The sequence below is a fragment of the Equus caballus genome, chromosome 16 (assembly GCF_041296265.1).
Source record: "Equus caballus isolate H_3958 breed thoroughbred chromosome 16, TB-T2T, whole genome shotgun sequence".
In the NCBI taxonomy this organism is placed as follows: domain Eukaryota; kingdom Metazoa; phylum Chordata; class Mammalia; order Perissodactyla; family Equidae; genus Equus; species Equus caballus.
In genome coordinates this window covers 97,343,700-97,352,392 of record NC_091699.1, presented here as the reverse complement: position 1 = coordinate 97,352,392, position 8,693 = coordinate 97,343,700, and the positions used below count along the sequence as shown (strand labels likewise).

At 40.3% G+C, this 8,693-nt stretch overlaps 1 long non-coding RNA gene across 1 annotated transcript; it reads left to right on the top strand.

Moving 5' to 3' along the window:
* The first annotated feature begins 931 nt into the window (after positions 1-931).
* Positions 932-7,568, top strand: LOC138918291 (uncharacterized). Its single transcript, XR_011427441.1, has 2 exons — positions 932-1,937; positions 2,470-7,568. It is a non-coding gene; the product is annotated as an uncharacterized lncRNA (long non-coding RNA).
* Positions 7,569-8,693: the final 1,125 nt, after the last annotated feature.

Below are 8,693 nucleotides of genomic sequence, written 5' to 3'. Positions count from 1 at the left end.
ATCTTCTCCCTCTTTTTGCTATTACGATGAACTACACATTTCCATTTCTTTCATTTCTCTGCTGAGCTTCTTGCGAAAGAAGTCTGTATCTTTTCAAATGGCAGGTTAAATACTTACAGTTTAAAGCAGGAAAGAAAAAGTGTATCATTTCAAAAGAAAAAAACATCATGCAGCAGAGGAAACAGCATCTTCGTCTTTGGCTTACTATCTCTCGGCCAAAGACGAAGGCGGTGGAGCCAGTGATCGATGGTTATTGGTCGGCAAAGGAGGGGGACATGGAGGACAGGGTGGATGAAATGCATCTGCAGAGAGTTTGTAAAGCGTCTATTTTGAAGAAAGAAATAAAATGAGGCCAGAAAGTCACAATCACGAGGGTGAAGATGCTACTAAATCTGATACCGTGGAAAATGAAAAATATACAAAGAGTAGTATACACACATATGAAAGAGAAGCAGAATAAGCGAGATACATGCATGTATGTACATGTGTCTATGCAGGCACCCACTTGTGCATGCATGGACACATGTATGTGCATGTATGTACACGTGTGCATGTGCTGATGCACGTGCATGTGTGGGGGTATGTGTTTACGGTGTTTATGCACATGTGTGCATGTGATTTGTGTGTATGTACATGGGTATGGACATGCGTGTGTGGGGATGTGTGTTCACTTGTGTTCGTGTGCATATGTGTATGTGTATACGTGCACTGCACGTGCGCATGATATGTGTGTATGTGCATTTGTGTGTGTGTATATATATAGATGCCTTTGGGAGTGAGTGTGTGTTCTATAAGATAGTGATAGACAATATTTTTGAAATTTTGTCAGTTTGAAAGATAAATTGTAAATATATACCATATACAGTAATTATTAATCTTAAGCCACATGGTCAGATCTGTAGGAAATAATGAATTACTTTATTATCTTTAGATCAACTTAAACCTAATCTGGTTTCTCCATACTGAGAAGTGGCTGAGAAACACAGTCCTGATCCTGATTTCGGCTCTCGCTCCGAGGATGACACAGGAATCAGGAACCTTGCCTGCTGCTTAGAAAATGAATGCAGGGTCTCGAAGCTCTGGTCTGTGCGGGTGCTGCTGAGATCTGCATGACCCGAGCCCCATGGACCCTCGATTTCAGCAGCTCTGCTCTTGGGTGCCATGTGCTGAACGAAACTCCTGTGCGGGGTTGCCCCTCACCCTGGGCTTTGCCAGGGAGCAGGGTGTGGATCTTCCAGACTTTCTCTCCTTCCAAGCGGCCCCCAAATCCATCTCCCATCCCCCCAACACAGACTCACTCGTACCTTCAAAGGCACTCCAGGAGAACCAGCAGGGTGTGTCTGATGAGCATAGATTTCCGTGAAAGATTACCTTGAGCAGCTTCTGCTTCTGGCCCTACACGTATCCCCACAGCGTCTGGCTCGGGCGTGAGGATAGGTGAGAACTATCACCTGGACCCTGTTTACTCCTGCAGCAGAGAAAGCAGAGCATAAACACACAACAACAAGGATACAGTGTGCAGGTCAGCTCCTCTCTGCCTCCCTTGTATCTGAGTCTCTGGGGTCTTGGCAGCCCCTGAAAAGGGAAATGTTCCCCAGGCTGGAGGTAGGCCCACTGCCTCTTATATTTCCAGCCACGTCAGCACCCGGAGAGAACACATTACCATAAAAGGCCTTACTTCAGCCTCCACGTGAACCAGATCAAAACTCTGCGTTCCAGACCTTGGAATTGCTGCTTCGCCGGCATGGCGACTTCCTCTCCTTATCCAGGTTTCCTGTTTAAGTCCGCGTGGGGACTTTCTGTGGGCAGGCCTGGCAGATCCACCACACCGAGGAAAGGCTATTAAGAAGAGCCTGTCTACCTTCTTGGAAAGGAGGAAGGAAAAATACAGAAGAAAAAACACACATTGATACAGCAATAACTTCTGCCAAGCGTATGTAAGTATCTTTTAGTCTGTAGAGGGAGCAAACGAAAGTATGTATGTGGGAATGTTCTGATAAATGGACTGCTGCCCTCGGGCATATTTGATTTCTGTTTTTCAAATTACAGTTTCCAAATATCCAGAGTAAGCTTTATGACAAAGACATAACTTCCAGCTAGACAGTTGGATTTGTAGTGGTTTAATCATCTATTTTAGGAATTCATTTCTGGCATAATGAATAAGATAATGTTCTATTCTAAGCTTGAGTTTTGCTCACTCAAAGAGAAGTATTGTCAAAACCCCTAATTAACTGGCATTATAGCCTGGGATGTTGGCTACAGTAACTGCTCAACTAATATCGTGTGTTTTCTTTGAAAACAGAAAGTAAGATTGATGCAATTTCTGTAGCTCCTGGACTCTGAGATATTTAGGGAAATAATCAATAGAGATCAGTTGCCAAACACTAATATTTATCTACAGCCTAGGAATGGTTTCTGGTCTCTTTTATAATTAACACAGTTCTCTTCATTTATGATATAACAACACAGGTTTTGATGTGAAATGATGGCTTTCACTGTACCCACGGCTCCCAGTGGGGCAAGCTTTGAGTCTCCCCTCAGTGGCACGGAAGTGGCCTTGTGTGGAAGACGTCACATTTCTCTACAGCTTCCCTGTGGCTCACTGCGCGTGTCTGCGATGGGCTGACTGGCAGTCACGGTGTTGCCCCAGAAAAGCCCTCCACCAAGAAGGGGACCTGAACATGCAATCAGCTGAGCTGACCAGAGTTAATTCACCCCCTAAGTTCATCTCCCAACAAGCAGAGGAGAAAGAATGGAAAAAGATCAACATATGAAAAGATAATGGCTGATCGTTTCTTAGATGTGATGACGTACACAAATATAAAGATTTGATAAATACAATAAATTCTAGTCACACTTGGATGCGTCATGGTGGAACTACAGAAATCTAAAAGTAAAGAGAAGATTTTAAAAACAGAGAGAAGGACAGACACTACAGTAAAGAAATGACAATTAGACTAAGAGCAGGCTTCTCAACAACAATAACAGATCCAGGAAATGGTGGAACAATTTATTTAAACTGTTCAGGGAAAATAAATGTCAATCTGGAATTGTAACTTTTGCTAAATTTTTAAGAATATATACAAAATAAAGACATTTTCAGACATAAAAAAACTGAAACCATTTGCAGCCATTAGGTACTCGCTAAAGGGAAATTTAGAGGATTTGCTCAAGAACGCAGTGCTCCTTTTGGGGGTGATGAAGATGTTTTAACTGACTGCGGTGATGGTTGCACAGCTCTGAATATCCTAAAAGCCATTGTATTGTGCACTTTGTTGGGTACAAATGGGTGACTTGTGTGTATGTGTGGAGGGTTGAATAGTGTCCCCAGAAATTCATGTCCACCTGGAACCTCAGAACGTGACCTTATTTGGAAACAGTCTTTACAGATGTAATTAGATAAAGATCTCAAGACAAAATTATCTTGGACTTAAGGTGGGCTCCAAATCCAATGACTAGTGTCCTTATAAGGAGAGGAAAAGACACACATGGAGAGAAGGCCTTGTGAAGATGGAGTCAGAGAATGAGCTAATTTGCCGCAAAGCAAGGAATGACGGGAGCCACCAGGAGCTGGAAGAGAGCAAGGATTCTCTCCTTTGCCTTCGAAGGGAGCGTGACCCCACCAACACCTTGATTTCAGACTTTCCGCGTCTGCAACTGGGAGAGAATTGATTTCTGTTTTCTTAAGTCACCAAGTTTGTGGGAATTTGTTACTGCAGCTCCAGGAAACTAAAACAGGATGTGGATTCTCTCACTAGAGCTGACACATATGATACTCTTGAAGAAGAAAGTAAATTGTCCAAGAGCGAATTCTGAGATTCCCTCAGTCCTGAGGAAGGACTGTTGAACAAAGAACTTGGGGATATGGAGGTAAATCAGGAAAAAAAATTATGGTATAAATATCAATATTTGATGTGGGTATTTAAATTAAGATAGACCATAAATATTTAGCAAAATTAACATGTAAGATGAGGGGGAGGTGATAGGAGTTAAAGATGGAATATTTGTGTTTTCCAGGAGGTTTAAAATATTTAAAAATTTTAGATATTAAAATAAGTTGCATGTTGAAATCTTAAGGTTAATAAATGAGTATAAATAGCATATGTAATTTTCAAAACTGTACAAAAAATGGAATTAAAAAATTAAATTTACGCAACTAGAAGGACCTGCAACTAAGATATACAACTATGAACTGGGGGGGGTTTGGGAAATAAAGCAGAAAAAAAATTTTAATTTACAAAGGAAGAAAGGGGAAAAAGAGGCTAAATTCTCCATTAGGAGGCAGAAGTTCTCAGGTTGGGTTAAAACAAAGGTCTAGTGTATGTGATCTCCAAGAGGAGACTCAGAAACAGAAAGACACAGAAAGGTCACAATGAACAGACAGGAGCAGTTCAAAGGTCACTAAGTCTTCCGGTTTGCACGAATCTCTCTGCTTTTGTGTATGTTTGAAAATGAATGTAACAAAAAGGCAAGTTCAAGAAAAAGGCTATCATTGGAGGAATGACAGATATGTAAAATATAGTAAGAGATTTCTGTGAACAAATCTATGCCAATGAATAAAAAATCATAGACAAAATAAAGAATTCCCTAGAAAACATAACTTGGCAAAACTCAATCAAGAGTAAGAAACCTTAGTATTCACATGGCAATGCAAACAGTAAAGCAGGAGTTAAAAATGTCCTCACCAGGAAAATACTGGACACCGACACTTTTAACGGTGAGTTCTATCAAACCTTCACGGAGGAGTTAATTACAATGCTTTAAAACTTTTCCAGAGAGTAGAAAAAGAGTGAACACTCTTCAACACATTTTATGAGGCTAGTAAACTCTGAAACTAAAGCCAGACTAGGATACTATAAAGAAAGAAAATTATAGGACAATCTTGTTCAAGAACACATATTCAAAAACTCCTGAACAAAATACTGGCAAACAGAATCCAGCCAAGTGAAAAACATAGTGTAAAAATACAGAAACATTCAAGTTGGATATATCCTAAAAAAATCTGTGCTCAAAAATTGGGCTCCTTTGATGTTTAATCTGTTGCAGGAGCCCCTCAAGACCACCACACCTTCCTGGTTTCTCTCTGTTGACATCTTGTGAGCAGTTTCTCTGCTTGAATCAGGCTTTGTTCTCGGCTCTGCCTAGGGTTTGGCAAATGCCCCCAGAGAAGAAAATAGCCAGTGACCACAGCCAGCACGTCATGGAGGACGACTCTTCTGCCTTTGGAATTGTCGTTCATCTAATCCCCATGGTTTCTACAGTTCTTCATTTTCACTGCGTTTCAGTATTTTGTTGAATGAATATATCACAACGTATGCATCCATTTACTCTTTTTGGACACTTGAGTTGTTTTCACTATTTGTCTATCATGAATAATGTTACTGTGAGCATCTGGCACACGTCTCCTGAGGCACATGTCGGGGACCACTTAAGAGTTCAGCGATAGGATGTGTGCATGTTCCACTTTGGTAGTCAATGCCAAATTATTTTCCAAATAGTTGACCAATTTACATTCCCATGGCAGTGTGTAACAGTCTCCGTTGTTTTCATTTCAGCCGTTCTGCAAGGGATGCAATGAGAATGCACTTTGTCTTTAGTTTCCATTTTCCTGATTACTAACGAGGTTGAGAACCTTTTTTTTCTCTTTACTGGCATTGCAATGTCTCTTTTTTGAATTTCTTGTTCAAGTCTATTGCCCATTTTTCTCTAATTGGACTGTGGTCATCTCTCTTTCATATTGGTTTGCAGAAGTTTTTAATATATTCCAGATATGAGCTTTTAGTTAGAAGGATGCATTTTCTATCATTCTGCCATTTGCACTTTCTCTCTTTAATGGTTTTTTGATTCACAAAAGTTATTCATTTTAACATAGTCCAATTTATCACTTTCGTCCTTTTAATTTATTCCTCTTTCCTTATTTAACTGACTCGGTCAACCAATATGATGTTGAATAGAGGCAATGGCCGCAGATATCTTTGTCTTGTTGTCAATCTTGAAAGGATCATATACATTCAGTCCCCATGTAAGGCACTTAGAAGTCATCTCTGTCCTAACAACGAGCAAAAAGCTGAACGAACTGAAAAATCGACGAGTCTTCTTAGATCTGTAAGAAAAGTGAAGTCACAGGGCAAACCACTACTCCTCAAATTGCAGAGACAGGAGGATACAGAGAGTCACAACAGATGGGAACAGAGATCTCTGTGGGCAGCAGTGCTGTGGTAGGAAAACCTGGACCAGAACTGATGACTTGCTGGAGGCTCAGCGTGGACAAACCTGAGAGTTAACTCCAGGGGGACCACATACAGGCGGACACCATGCTTTTGCAGTGTTACGTCCAGGAGCTCAAACAGATTTTCACAGTAAGTACCAGAAAAATCGCCTCATGTTTCCAGCACGGAGTGGGGAGGAAAGAAGCCATTTTGGAAGGTGAAGGAACCCTCTATTCTTCTTAACAAGGCCCGGGCTCAGGAGAACCTGTTTAACCCGAGCCTAACCTTCTGGGGTTTCATTAGAGTCTAATTGACCTGGGAGAAGGGAAATACCCAATTCCAGTCCTTCTAGTCATCCTGTCCCACCTAAGGGGGGAGAAAAATCCCTGAGAAACACTTGTGAGCTCCACAGTCCAGAGGAACCGGCTCACCACAAGACTAGGACCTGATCACAGGGCCAGGGAACACTTCTGCTCCCTGGCTCTCACCACCACGTCACGAAAGGCCTGTCTGCAGCAGTTCCTTCTACCCAGTAGAGGGCTATCAAGAAAAGAAAGTCATACTAAAAAGGTGTACCAAATGGCAGAAAACACAATTGGAAGAGACAGAGCAAGTGTCGGAACCAGACACATCAGGGATGCTGGCATCATCAGAATGGGAATTAAAAACAACTACAATTACTATGGTAAGGGCTTTGATGGATAAAGTAGACAGCATACAAGAACAGATGGGCAATGTAAGCAGAGATGGAAATCCTAAGAAAGAAAGAAATGATAGAGATCAAGAACACTGTAAAAGAAATGAAGAATGCCTCTGATGGGCTTCCTAGTAGACAGGACGTGGCTGAGAAAAGACTATCTGAGCTTGAGGATATGTCAATAGAAACCTCCAAACCTGAAAAGCAAAGAGAACAAAGGAAAAAAATAGAACAGAATATCCAAATACTGTGGGACAACTACTAAAGGTATAACATACTTAGAAGAAGAAAAACAGAAAGGAATGGAAGAAATATTTGAAACAATAGTAACTTAGAATTCCCCCAAATTAATGTCAGACACCAAAACACAGATCTAGGAAACTCAGAGAACACCAAGCAAGATAAATACCAAAACGACACTAAGCATATCATTTTTAAACTACAGAAAATCAAAGATAAAGAAAAAATCCTGAAAGAGCCAAAGAGAGAATACACTTTACTCATAGAGGAACAAAGATGAGAATTACACCTGACTTCTGAGAAACCATGGAAGCAAGATGAGAATGGAATGAAATATTTAAAATGTTGGAAGAAAAAAGGCACACATCTTCAAAAGACACATCTGATAAAGGAGTGTTATCCAAAATATAGAAAGAACTCAACAATAAGCAGACAACCAACCTGATTAAAAAATGGGCCAAAGACCTGAACTGACACCTCACCCAAGAAGAACACAGAAGGCAAATAAGCATACGGAAGATTCTCCTCATCAGATATCATCAGGGAAATGCAAATTAAAGCAACAAGGAGATGCCACTATTCACCTATGTGACTGGTGAAAATTTGGAACACTGACATCGTGAAATGCTGTGAGGATGTGGACTGATAAGAACTCTCATCCATTGATTATGGGAATGCAAAATGGTACAGCCACTTTGAAAGGCAGTTTGGCAAATTCTTGCAAAACTAAACATACTCTTACCATACTATTCAGCAGTTGTGCTCCTTGGCATTTACCCAAAGGAGCTGAAAACTTATGTCCACACAAAAACCTGCATATGGATGATTATAGCAGCTTTATCCATAATTGCCAAAATGTGGAAGCAAACACGATGTCCTTCAGTGGGTGAATGGATAAAAAACTGGTATCCAAACAATGGAATATTCAGCACTAAAAAGAAATGAGCTATCAAGCCACGAAAAGACATGGAGGAACCTTAAATACCTATTACTAAGTGAAAGAAGCCAATGTGAAAAGCTACATACTTTATAATTCCAATTCTATGACCTTCTGGAAAAGGAAAAACTATAGAAAAACTAAAAAGATCAGCGGTTACTAGGGGTTAAAGGAGAAGGAAGGATGGATGGGCAGAACATAGAGGATTTTTAGGGCACTGGAAATACTCTGTATGATACAGTAATATATAGTGATTTATATCACTATAAATTTGTCCAAACCCGTAGAATGAATCACCAAACACCAAGAGTGAATCCTAACGTAAACTATTAACTTTGGATAATGACAATGTGTCAACATATGTTCATCATTTGTAACAAATGTACCACTCTGGTGGAAGATGTTGATAGTATGGAAAGCTATGTGTTATGTGGGGTATATGGGATATCTCTGTACTTTTCTCTCAGTTTTTCTGTGAACCTAAAACTGCTCCAAAAAAGGAAAGCTTACATTACCTCACCATTATGTACAATATTTTCTGTATGAAATTAAAGACATCACCTTCTATTCCTATGCTGCAAATATTTTTTAAAAATTATAATTGGATTTT